This window comes from Lagenorhynchus albirostris, chromosome 14, assembly GCF_949774975.1.
Source record: "Lagenorhynchus albirostris chromosome 14, mLagAlb1.1, whole genome shotgun sequence".
Taxonomy (NCBI): Eukaryota; Metazoa; Chordata; class Mammalia; order Artiodactyla; family Delphinidae; genus Lagenorhynchus; species Lagenorhynchus albirostris.
Window position 1 is genome coordinate 45,700,832 of NC_083108.1, and position 12,693 is coordinate 45,713,524.

Sequence of the window (12,693 nt, forward strand, 5' to 3'; positions counted from 1 at the left end):
AAGTGGCTGCCATTTGTTTTGTTTTTAATACCAAACCCTCTTTCTTGTTAACATTAGTATTTTCAATGCATAGTTATTTTCACACAATGGTTATGAAAGATAACCAGAATGACAAAAATAAAATTCTTGGTTTTCCAGAATTGGGAGAAAATATCCCAAAGGCCCTTGTATTCCTTTGAAAGCAGACTAAAGTCCGACCAAATGTAGCTGGCTGTGAGGTATACTTCACTCAGCAAACTTCCTTAAAATGCATGTATTTTAATTCGGTTCCATGGAATTATTCAACCTTAAGGTTGAAATATTAAGATGCTTATTGAAGACTTTTCTGTCGCTTAAACACAGAAAGAAAAGCTCCAGGTGGTGGATCTCCTTTCTCTCCCCTTGGGTTAATATATTACAGCCCTTATTGTGTGCACCAAAACTAAACATCTTGCCAGGGGACACATACCCCATGTGTCCTGCTAAGGAGGCGGTGTGCGATGCTTGAAATGTTTGAGATGACAAATAGCCCAGCAGGTCTGGCCTCTTCTCCTCCTACCCTGCACTGCTGGCAATCTATTTCAAATTGTGTGTGCATTGTCGGGTGAACATGTACCCATGAGTGCCGACTTCACCCCAAGCAGTGTCCTATTGAATACGGGATTAAGTGAAAGTCTCTGGCGACCAGCCAGAGAATGAAAGTGCACTTGATCACCAGAGGCACCATCAGCTGAACAGAAGAAACCTCTCTGTTCCATGCTTCTTTCAAATGTTTGTGGTGTCATATGCAATTCTGTGAAATATTTCTGAAAAGGCAAAAAATAAAAATATGCACCAACCGCATTCTTTAGATGACCAGTTCACGCATCCATGGGGCCATCATTTGGACACCAAGGACAAAATCTAGGTTTTGAACGATATTGAGTTGAAGTCAGCCTTGCCATTTTGCTTAAAGCCCAAATAGTACTTTCCAGCACAAAAATGTCCCCTCTCTGAATCTCAGGAAACAGAGTGCGGTGACTGTGTTAATAATCCTGGTGACATCCGGATGGGTAGATATTGTTGGACGCAAGACACAGCAACCTGGCTACATCAGGCTGAATCCATGGAAATGATGGCAGAGTTCACAGCCTGCTTTTGTTTTTCACTTTAAGGTTGGGCTATTGCAAGTGTGTGATCCGGATTTTGTAACATCTTCCTCATCTTTCTGAAATGACTCTTTTCTATATGTGTATGTAGTATCACTTTTCCAGGATTTCCTACCAGTTTCTCAAGAACTGACGTCAGCCTGCCTATTAATGCTCAGGCTTGATGTTTTTCCCCCAAATATCTGGCAGTGTCACAACACAGTGAAAAAAAATTATCAAAGTGTTTTCTATAGATATTCAGTATTCTGAGAGAAATCTCTTATGTGTTTGAGAGTATAAGTGAGCTGTACACATGTGGAAATGACGTCTCCCGTTCCAGAGCTACCCCAGGAAAGATGAAAGGATGAAAGTAATATTACAAAGGTCTGCAACCCTCCAGGCCTCCCCTCCACTGCCCTCAGCCAGATTTAAATACGGTTGGTTTAACTGGAAGATAAAAAGCTGAAATTTACCAAAAAAAAAAAAATGCAAATCACCTTGTAACTTTTTTCAAAAGTCTGTAGCAAATAGTGAATTGGGGAATTTAAAATCAGAGTGACAGATTGGGGCTATGTAAGCAACCAGTTCAGATAATTTTATGGAAAATAAAACTTACATATTTCACACAACAAAGGGAAAAGAATAGATTTGACCCATTTCCTAAAAACTTCAGAGAACATTTTATACAAATGAAAGTGGATCATCTCTATCTTTTAATACCATGTGAGAAGGAAAGGCTTACCCTGTCCCACTTTATTTACTTTATACCAGTATAATGTTTTCACTTTTTAATAGATAAATTTAACAATGATTCATTTATAAAGAAATTTGATTGAATTTCATTTATTTGTATTTTACCCACTTAGAGTAAACATTGCTAAGAGTTTTTGAGATAGGAAACTGGAGACTGCACAATAAAAAGGGTAATTTAAAACAAGCTGTGTCTTTCTGTTTTGTATAGAAATTAAACCATCAGAAAAATCTGAGAGAGCATGTGCCATAACCAGTATGATCTTCGAAAGTCCTGGATTCAGATCCAGATTCTAACACTTACTGGGTAATCTTCAGTGAGTTCACCCTCTGAGACTTTGTTATTTTTTCATTTATCATCTGTGGATAAAATACCTCCCCCTTCCTTCCCTTGGAGTGTTCTGAGAATTCACTGAGACCCTGTTTATGACCCCATCATTTCCATGCATTCTTACAGGAGCTACCCTCAGTGTTTGTGTCACGACAGACCTGCCCTGTAATTGCTGGGTCTGGGGCAGGAGAACCAATATAACCCCCTTTTCTTTCTACCTTCATCACAGCCCTCCATCACAGCCCTTCCAGCATCATGAGGGGCCTCACTCACATGCACTGGGACCAGTCTGCACACACATCCAAGCCCCAGGCATCCTTTGAACACCCCTCTACAAGCCTTGTACCAGTGGTGCAATATGGTCCCCCCTTCTAGAGTTCTGATCTGGGGAGAAAGCTCATACGACCCTGCAGGGCCTTGGGGATGTTTGGCCAGGGAAGTCTGGCATCCCAGGTACCCAGTGCATGGTCCAGGTAAGGCATGGACTCCGTGAGCAAACATTTTGGTCCTTCTCACCCTCTGTGAAGTGACACGTCTGGAAGAGCTCAAGACCGGACCCTCTAAAGTGTAGCCCCTATAGCCAGGGAGTAGTCTCACCCCCACAATTCCTGGGGCTCTCTGAAAGGCAGTTCTCTTTCCTTTCCTTCAGGTTTTATTTCTAGTTCTTTTAGCATAGAAGATGTAGTGAAATAATTATTTTGCATTCCCAGTTTATTTTGCATAGAATACTACTGTTTTGTTGTTGACCTGTGTACAAGATACACAATGCTTTCAGCTGCAAGTAACTAAAAACTGTCACTTAAACATTAAAAGGTTAAATAACCCATAACAAGAAATCTCAGGGTGGGGTGGTTCCGTGGCACATGAATTCAGAGCCTTAGGGACATCCTCCTGGGGTCTGTTCCCTTCAGTCATCCTTGCAGTGCGTGCTGTTCTTCTCCTGTTCCAGGCATCATACCTAGATGTGACAACATCCACCGAAAGAAAAGAAGGTACATAAACTCAAAATGGATTAAAGACCTAAATGTAACGCCAGACACCATCAAACTCTTAGAGGAAAACATAGGTAGAACACTCCATGACAAATCACAGCAATATCCTTTTTGACCCACCTCCTAGAGAACTGGAAATAAAAAAATAAATAAACAAATAGGACCTAATGAAGCTTAAAAGCTTTTGCACAGCAAAGGAAATCATAAACAAGATGAAAAGACAACCCTCAGAATGGGAGAAGATATTTGCACATGAAGTAACTGACAAAGGATTAATCTCCAAAACTTATAAGCAGCTCATGCAGCTCAATATGAAAAAAACAAATGACCCAATCCAAAAATGGGCAGAAGACCTAAATAGACATTTCTACAAAGAAGATATACAGATTGCCAACAAACACATGAAAGAATGCTCAACATCATTAATCATTAAAGAAATGCAAATCAAAACTACAGTGAGATATCTCACACCAGTCAGAATGGCCATCATCAAAAAATCTAGAAACAATAAATGCTGGAGAGGGTGTGGAGAAAAGGGAACACTCTTGCAGTGTTGGTGGGAACGTAAATTGATACAGCCACTATGGAGAACAGTATGGAGGTTCCTTAAAAAACTAAAAATAGAACTACCATATGACCCAGCAATCCCACTACTGGGCATATACCCTGAGAAAACCATAATTCAAAAAGAGTCATGTACCACAATGTTCATTGCAGCTCTATTTACAATAGCCAGGACATGGAAGCAACCTAAGTGTCCATCGACAGATGAATGGATAAAGAAGATGTGGCACATATATACAATGGAATATTACTCAGCCATAAAAAGAAACGAAATTGAGTTATTTGTAGTGAGGTGGATGGACCTAGAGTCTGTCATACAGAGTGAAGTAAGTCAAAAAGAGAAAAACAAATACCGTATGCTAACACATATATATGGAATCTAAGGGAAAAAAAATGGTCACAAAGAACCTAGGGGCAAGACGGGAATAATGACACACTACAGAATGGACTTGAGGACACAGGGAGGGGGAAAGGTAAGCTGGGACGAAGTGAGAGAGTGGCATGGACATATGTACACTACCAAATATAAAATAGATAGCTAGCGGGAAGCAGCTGTGTAGCACAGGGAGATCAGCTCGGTGCTTTGTGACCCCCTAGAGGGGTGGGATAGGGAGGGTGGGAGGGAGACGCAAGAGGGAAGAGATATGGAGATATATGTATATGTATAGCTGATTCACTTTGTTATAAAGCAGAAACTAACACACCATTGTAAAGCAATTATACTCCAATAAAGGTGCTAAAAAAGAAAGAAAAATTTTAAAAAAAGAAAAGAAAAGAAAGGAAAAGAAAAGAAAAGAAGATGTTTTCTCCCATCTCTTGTTTTTTATTGGCATGGGAAACCTTTCAATGAAATTCTTCAACGGAATTCATCTGACATGTCATTGGCCAGAAATGTCAAATGACCATGGAAAGAAAGGGGAGTGGGACCACGATGATGACTTTATGTCAGTCATGTTTCATCCACGTCATCCATGTGACTGGAGGGGAGGCACTCAGCTGTGTCTGCCATAGTACACACGGCTAGAAAGTCACTCCCCTCCCCTGGGAATGCCAGCTTCTCAATCTTGTGCAGATCTAAGCTTGCAGTGGCTGAAGTCGGTGAGAAGCCTCTCCTCCATGCTCCCACCCCCTTCCTGTGTTCACCTGCACCCTCTCCGGGGTGGGGGAGTGGGGGTGCTCTACTTCCTGTCTTTCTGGGTAAGCTGCCTCAGAAGGAGCTCCCCTCTGCACCGTGTCAGCCTTGGCTTGCTTTTTCCCAAAATCAGCATCTCACACCGAACACCAATAAAAGATTTCGCCAGAAAATAACTTACTGCCTTAGGTGTTCAGATGATATTTATTTCCCTTCCCTCCTGGAGCGTCTCCTCTTCTGTCTCTATTATTAGGTAAAGGCCCACTTCCAGCCCCTGCTGGAGGCCGCATCCATTGCGCCAGTCAACAGACTCTGCTTTCCACAGCCCTTCCCTTGGCTGTGAGTTTCTTGTCTACTCTTTTTTGTTTTTTGCGGTTCGCGGGCCTCTCACTGTTGTGGCCTCTCCCGTTGCGGAGCACAGGCTCCGGACGCGCAGGCTCAGCAGCCATGGCTCACGGGCCCAGCCGCTCCGCGGCATGTGGGATCTTTCCGGACCAGGGCACGAACCCGTGTCCCCTGCATCGGCAGGCGGACTGTCAACCACCGCGCCATCAGGGAAGCCCTCTTGTCTACTCTTTACAGAGTGTTGCAGACATAAAATACTGAGCCTTCTGCCCGTCATGTCATAGGGGCTTGACAGCATTTCTCTCTTGTTGCTTTCTCTGAAGGACCCAAGTGTTGGTGAGCCTCTTCCCCTATACATCAAATGGACTATATCATTAACAACTTTTCTAGTAAACTCGGGTAGTCAATCAGGTTTACAGAGGATAGTTTTACAAGATCACAAAGTACACTGCAAAGCCTGAAAGCAGTAAATCCATGGCCACTAATCTACGTACACTTTCTTCATCGTCTTCCTTCAGTCTGTGAAATAAGAGCTTCCCTGCATGTCTAAGGCCCAAACCTTTGATGCAGGTCAATGTGAAGGAAAGGATAAGTATGATGAGGATTTTTTAAAGATAAAAAAGGAAAAACTTGGGGCTACTGGGAATGTAAATGGTGCCGACATCTCAAAGAATAAATGAAGCTCACCTCTGGCCCCTAGCAGCTTTCTTCACAGGCTAATGAGGAGATGAGTAAGAACACAGGAGAGAGCAGTGAAATGTGCTCATTTCCTTCAGATGAAAAGCTGGGCTGGATTGTGTGTCCGTGAGCCAAATAAATTGTATTTGAAGTGAACAAACTCCAACTTCACAAGCATAGTGTCTGACTGGACTCAAATCATTACCTTTCTTAATGAAATGTTTCCCCTTGTCACCTTCATACAGAAAATGAACCCTAAATAATATCAAAGCTCTTAATTCAATATAGATTCTACTAATTTATCATTTAAAAGTAAATCTACCCAGGGAAAGTAAGATAATTTTAAATTATTTAGCAGAAATGGCTGTTGAATCTTTTCAGTGTTTCAGTTCAGCGGGTTTCTGTATAATTTCCAACCATCAGCGATAAAGTTTTTGAAGCCTGGATGAATATTTAAATGTTGTTTCAAACGGGTGCCTCATTTGATGGTTGACAAGTTCTGAAATTCTACATAATTGGCAAGTCTCCACTTTACTTTTGATCAATAACCTGGACATAGGCTAATACTGTAATACTTTTATTAAACCAAAGCACATATTAATCTATATAGATTATACATAAATTAACCATACTCAATAATAACATGTTTCATTCTGTGTCATGAAGAGGAATAAATTTAAATGCTAAAATGCTGGATAATAGAACATATTTATAGGTATAGTTGAGCAAGCCATCTTAGGAAAGAAGGAACCTAGGTGAGCCCTGCTTTAAGGGAAAAAAAATCAATATATACTGGTATATATTGATAGGTTTATCAATAAATATTCTTACTATGAAAACAGAAAAAGGAGGTGTTCTTATTATCTTTTGATTATAACAAAGTATGCCAAAACTTAATGGTATAAAACAAACATTTATTTTGCTTTCAGTTTTGTAGGTTAGAAATTTTGAAAAGGTTCAGCTGGGCAATTTGTCTAATCCATATGGTGTTTGCTGAAGCAACTGGAGCTGGAAAATCCACTTCCAGGATTGCCTCATCATCCACACAACGTTTGGCACCTGGGTTGGTGTGGCTGGAACAGCTAGTTGTCAGTCGTGTATGATTCAGGCAGCTCACGTTCCACGGGGCCTCCAGGTGTGGCTCACTTGAGCTTCCTTACAGCATGGTGGTCTCAGGGTAGTCTTTATTACATTATGGCCAGATTTCTCTCAGAGCAAGTATTAAAAGACTCGGGAAGTGGGAGCTGCCTGATTTTCAAGGCCTAGAAACTGGCATTTCCAGCATATTCTACTCGTTAAGCAATTTACGAAGGCCTGGACAGTTCAGCAGGAAGGAAACTGACTCCACCTCTTAAAACATGGTCATTGTTATTCTAGCACGGGACTGAATAATTATATTATGAAAAGATTCTTTATTTTGCAAAATAATTCATTCCTATTTCTTTTATATAATGAAGATTCCAAGGGCACCTAGAATATTATGTCAGTTAAGAATAATTATTCACGGGGCTTCCCTGGTGGCGCAGTGGTTAAGAATCTGCCTGCCAGTGCAGGGGACACGGGTTCAAGCCCTGGTCCGGGAAGATCCCACATGCCGCAGAGCAACTAAGCCTGTGCGCTACAACTACTGAGCCTGTGCTCTAGGGCCCATGAGCCACAACTACTGAGCCCACGTGCCACAACTACTGAAGCCCGTGCGCCTAGAGTCCGTGCTCCACAGCAAGAGAAGCCACCATAACGAGAAGCCTGCGCACTGCAACAAAGAGTAGCCCCCGCTTGCGGCAACTAGAGAAAAGCCCGCGTGCAGCAGCGCAGACCCAACGCAGCCAAAAAGTAAATAAATAAAATAAAATAATTTATTTAAAAAAAGAATAATTATTCACACCTAACGTACAAGGAACATGTTATTGTACAAAGGAAAGTACAAATGCACACATCCCTGCTTTGGTCAGTAGCTGAAACATATATTAGTAAAACTAGCATTCCCATTTTGCAGAGATATTTAAGACCTGGGTTTGGGTTGATTGGATTTTTTTCCCAGTCTGACTTCAACATCTAAAGGTCTTCCAAAAAACTTCTCTGCCAACAAATGACTGCTTCAGAATGAGGTTCTGAATATCAAAAGGTTTACTTTAAGATTTAATTCACCCAGGCCAATGTTGGGAATCTGAAAGGAACTGTTGCTTGTCACATTAATTATGTGCTTGTCAGGTGGATCTAAGTCGGAAGAAATTCTGTACTTGAGAATTTCCAAGAGAACATAAAACTGTTGTTTCTCCTACTGATTTTCCTATTTCTCTGTAGAGGGGTCAGCCCAGGAAAAATCTTTGAGCATTCAGTTCTTCTCAGGCTTTTTACACACGATGACGGATGGCAGACCCCAGGGCTGGGGGGCGCAGATGGAGTATCAGCTCTGCCAGGGCAGATGGCCAGCCTCAGAGGCCAGATCTATCGGTATCGATACGTTTCTGAAGGGCCATTTTCTGTGGCTCAGTATACACTGTCTGGAGCTCACAGCATGCAGTGTGCTCATAATGGCTCTGACTGCCTAAGCATCCTAGTGACACATCAACTCAGCAAATAGAAATGGACAAAAGAGCAAGTGGAGTTTATCTAAATGTGCAGGAGGGTAGTGAGGGTCCACAGCCATAGAGGCTCATCACAGTGTCTGCTGAGGCCAGTGCCGTTTCAGCATCAGCATAAATCCAGGTATCAATAATAAAATAAACTCCTCTGCCTTTTTGTAAAATTGACCAAAGAGAAACTATGCAGTTTCTACAGTCTATTTTTTTTTACTTTTTATTTTATATTGGAGTATAGTTAACAATGTTGTGTTAGTTTCAGGTGTACAACAGAGTGATTCAGTTATACATATACGTGTATCTATTCTTTTTCAACTTCTTCTCCCATTTAGGTTGTTATATAATATCGATCAGAGTTCCTTGTGCTATATAATAGGTCCTTTTTGGTTTTAGACTAGCTGGTCTTTACAGTGGCTTAGTTATGTGTCTCTGTTCCTGCCCTATAGTACGGTACTTAAAATCTTCTCAAATCCCTGTTTGTACAACTTCTTTTGGTATTATTGAAAGATAGTATTTACCTATCTAACTAAAGAGACCTGTGAATCTTGGAAATGTCAAGTTGTTCAAGGTCTTACCGTTTGTTTCAAGGAATAAGTTCTGGTAATGAGGTCCTCTAGTTTCTAGAAAAGCTCTCCCTTTCTATTTAGACTGTATCAGACTGTTGACAGTTCCATAGCTGCTGGTCAGTACAAAATATGGGTAGGGATTTGGACCACACATGCTGGGTTCTAAAATCGTGTCATCTGAGCTCATAATTGGGGAGAGTTTTGCCATATCAATGTGTTTTATCAAACCAATTTGTATTTGGAAAGAGTTACGAGGAGAGGAAAGGAATTCACTAAAGTGAAAAGCTAGTTCTCAATTAGAAATTCTAAGGGAAAGCAAGAAAGAGATGTGATGGTAAAAATCCGAAGAAACTCTCAAAATAAACTTTATAATATTTGTGTAAACAAAGCCATTGACCTTGAGAATATGTAGAAGTATCATATGTTACCAGGGACCACCTGACATGGAACATTCATAAAGAGAAGCACCTGGCAATACGCTATGTTGCTATTTTCCAGGCACTGAAGTGAGAACATTATAAACGTGATTGCATTATGCACTCAAAATATTTAGGATTATTATCAAACACATTATTTTGTTTAACCCTCACAATGACCCTGTGAAGTAGGAACTAGTATTATCCCTATTTCCAGATAAATACAATTTAGAGAGGTTAAATGATAGTGTCCCACATTGATTAAGTGGAAGAGCTCTTTACCACTCTACAGACCTGCCTGTAATCACCGCAGCCAGTAAGCTCAGAAAGGGTACAAATCTCAGCTTCAAAGTCTAATCCTGCTAATCACTAACTGGAACCTTGTGCCATTTCAGAGAATTTCCTGAGCCTCCTTTCTCCACTGGAAAATGGAAGTAATTTTCATCTACTCCATGAATTGGCGACTGAGAAATTGGTGTGCAGTGAGGAAAGCTTGATAAGATTCCATGACAGACTTTATTACACAATGATGGAAGCAGGTAGAAGAGCGTATATTTTGGAGATTAGACTATATCTGATTGTAAAATCACAGGACACACGCCACATGTACATACATGTAATGCATTATGTATATGTAGATATATGAATATATATACACATATATGTGTATACCCACTATTTGTATATGTGTATACACATAAATACGTATATATGTGTGCACAAAATTTTCTTTTCATTAGAAGTGGCATAAGATACTGACTTGTGATACAAGCACCTTGCTCATTATTGGTGAGACATCGTTGGGTTGCCATGTATGTGTCTGTGGTTTTCAAAGATCAGAAACAATCACTTCGATTAAGGGACTACTTCTGTACTGAAGTACTGAAACGTGCTATAAGTGGATATATATTTAATGTTTCTCCATGAAACCATATCGACCCCAAGTCTAAAATAGCTTTGAAAAATATCGACTAAGTTAGTTGTGAAAATTAAAGTAAATAATTTTTAAGTGTTATTAGGGTGCCCGACTCATAGTAGGTACTGAATAAATACCAAACTACTAAAAAAGGTCAAAATCTGAAGGTCTTTTTGGCATTCTACTCCTGAAACATTATTATTAGGTATTTAGCAGCTAAAATAAGCAGTTCATTTATTCAGACAGATAATTTGATAAATAATGAAGAGCTAGTTTTTAAAAAGTCTATGGAAATATTTTAACAAAATAATTTATTCAGGCAACCCTCCAAACCTAGGGACTGATTACATACGGCTTATGGATAGATATCCAAATGCTTACTCCTCCCTGCCTTTCACCCCAACTATTTTTTATCCTCTCGTTATTTATTTGCCACTAAGTAGTTCAGTGATTTGGCAAAGTTATTTACCAAATTTCTACCAAGTTTTCTTACCTGAAAATCGGTAGAATGTTTGTAAAGTCTCATAATACTGTGAAGATAAAATGAATGAACACATATAATATGTTGATTACAGTGATGAGCGCATAGATATTGTTTAATAAACATTAGCTACTATTATTAGCATGATTACAAAAATAGCACTCTGCTAATACCACTTGGAAACGATATTGGAAGTAAAACTCAAATTGTTTATGTTTTCAGTTGAAATACAAGACTTAGGTAGAGATAGATACAATAGATAAATATAGATAAACAGATACTATGTATATGTATGTGTTGTGTACACACACACACGCACACGCACAAGCACTAGAGAGAGAAGAGGAGACAACAGAAAGGAACATGTATTGAGGAGATACTCTATGCCTTGTTCCCAGGGTTACATAGCTCCTAAGAACCAGTGGTTAAGACAGGAAGTCACTCCATCTAACTCCAAAGCCCATGTTTATTTCACTATATCATGCTGTTTCCTATGGGAAGAGATTGACTAAGAAAAACCTTGCATGTAGGTGAATTTTATTTGCATTTAGGTGAATATATAAAATATATAAAATTCATATCCTCTCTGATTACAATCAATAAGCAGGAATCTTTGGTATACTAATACCCAAAACAACAGTAATTTTTTAAGCTATTGATAAAGGCATTTTTCCCCCATTACTCAAATGCTCATTCTGAAGATTACTTTTCTCTTAGGTCTTGCATTAAAATAGCTAAACATGCAATAGTGGTGATCTGTGTATTAGGCTGGCTCTACAAATCAGCTAGCACTGTAACCTAGTAACCCCGTCTGTAACTGAGGCATTTGAAGTGAGTGAATCTTAAAGCCCCGCCCTCTCTAAGTCCCTATAAAGGAAACAGAATTAAAACCCTACCTCCTTCTATTTTTCCTAGTTAACTCAGAAGTAGAGAAATACTACAGATTCTCATTATCCAGAAATATTGCCAGCACTTTTCCATTAAAGTCTAGGTGAAACAAACGGTATTAAAAAAAACTTCATGGGAGTTCACATTATATTATCTGGTAGTTATGATACTCTCCCCCGCTGCCTTTTTAAAAATAAGTAGCGTGTGCACAGTAATTTTCCTTGTCATGATTCTGTGCCATCTTCATAGTGCATTTTGCCAAAGAAACATCAGACATAAATGAACATTCTCAGGTATCCTAGCAACAGGATGTGATTAATAATACCTCTCAGAGCAGGGCAGATAAAATGCCTGTGACTGAGCGCACACTCAGAACTGGCAATGAGAAATTGGTAGCGCAGTGAGGGAAGCTTGCACTTTATTACACAATGATGGAAGCAGGTAGAAGAGAGTATATTTTGGAGATTAGACTATGTCAGATTGTAAAATTACAAGATATATATCACATGTACATATATGTAGTGCATTATATGTATGTATATATGCATATATGTACACGCATATGTGTATACCCACTATTTGTATATATGTATAGACATAAATATATATATCTGTGTGCACAAAATTTTCTTTTCATTAGAAGTGACATAAGATACTGAGTTGTGGTACAAACACCCTGCTCATTATTGGTGAGACATCTTGGATTGCCGTTTAGGTGCCTGTGGTTTTAAAAGATCAGAAACAATCACTTCGATTAAGGAGCTATTTCCATACTGAAGTCCTGAAATGTGCTATAAGTGGATATATATTTAATGTTTCTCCATGAAACCCTATCAACCCCAACTCTAAAATAGCTTTTAAAAATATCAGAACTCAGTTTATATAAATAAATAGCCATGAGATGTGGAATTTTAATGTTCAACTAAATACATTTTCTCAGAAGAAA

At 39.5% G+C, this 12,693-nt stretch overlaps 1 protein-coding gene and 1 long non-coding RNA gene across 2 annotated transcripts in view; one reads left to right on the forward strand and one right to left on the reverse strand.

Moving 5' to 3' along the window:
- Window positions 1–12,693, forward strand: part of CHST9 (carbohydrate sulfotransferase 9) — a 234,275-nt gene that overhangs the window by 92,422 nt on the left and 129,160 nt on the right. The window lies entirely within an intron of this gene.
- Window positions 2,899–12,693, reverse strand: part of LOC132504173 (uncharacterized) — an 85,211-nt gene continuing 75,416 nt past the window's right edge. The window contains exon 3 of the long non-coding RNA XR_009534760.1: window positions 2,899–3,145. This is a non-coding gene — a long non-coding RNA (uncharacterized LOC132504173). The remainder of the gene's footprint in view (window positions 3,146–12,693) is intronic.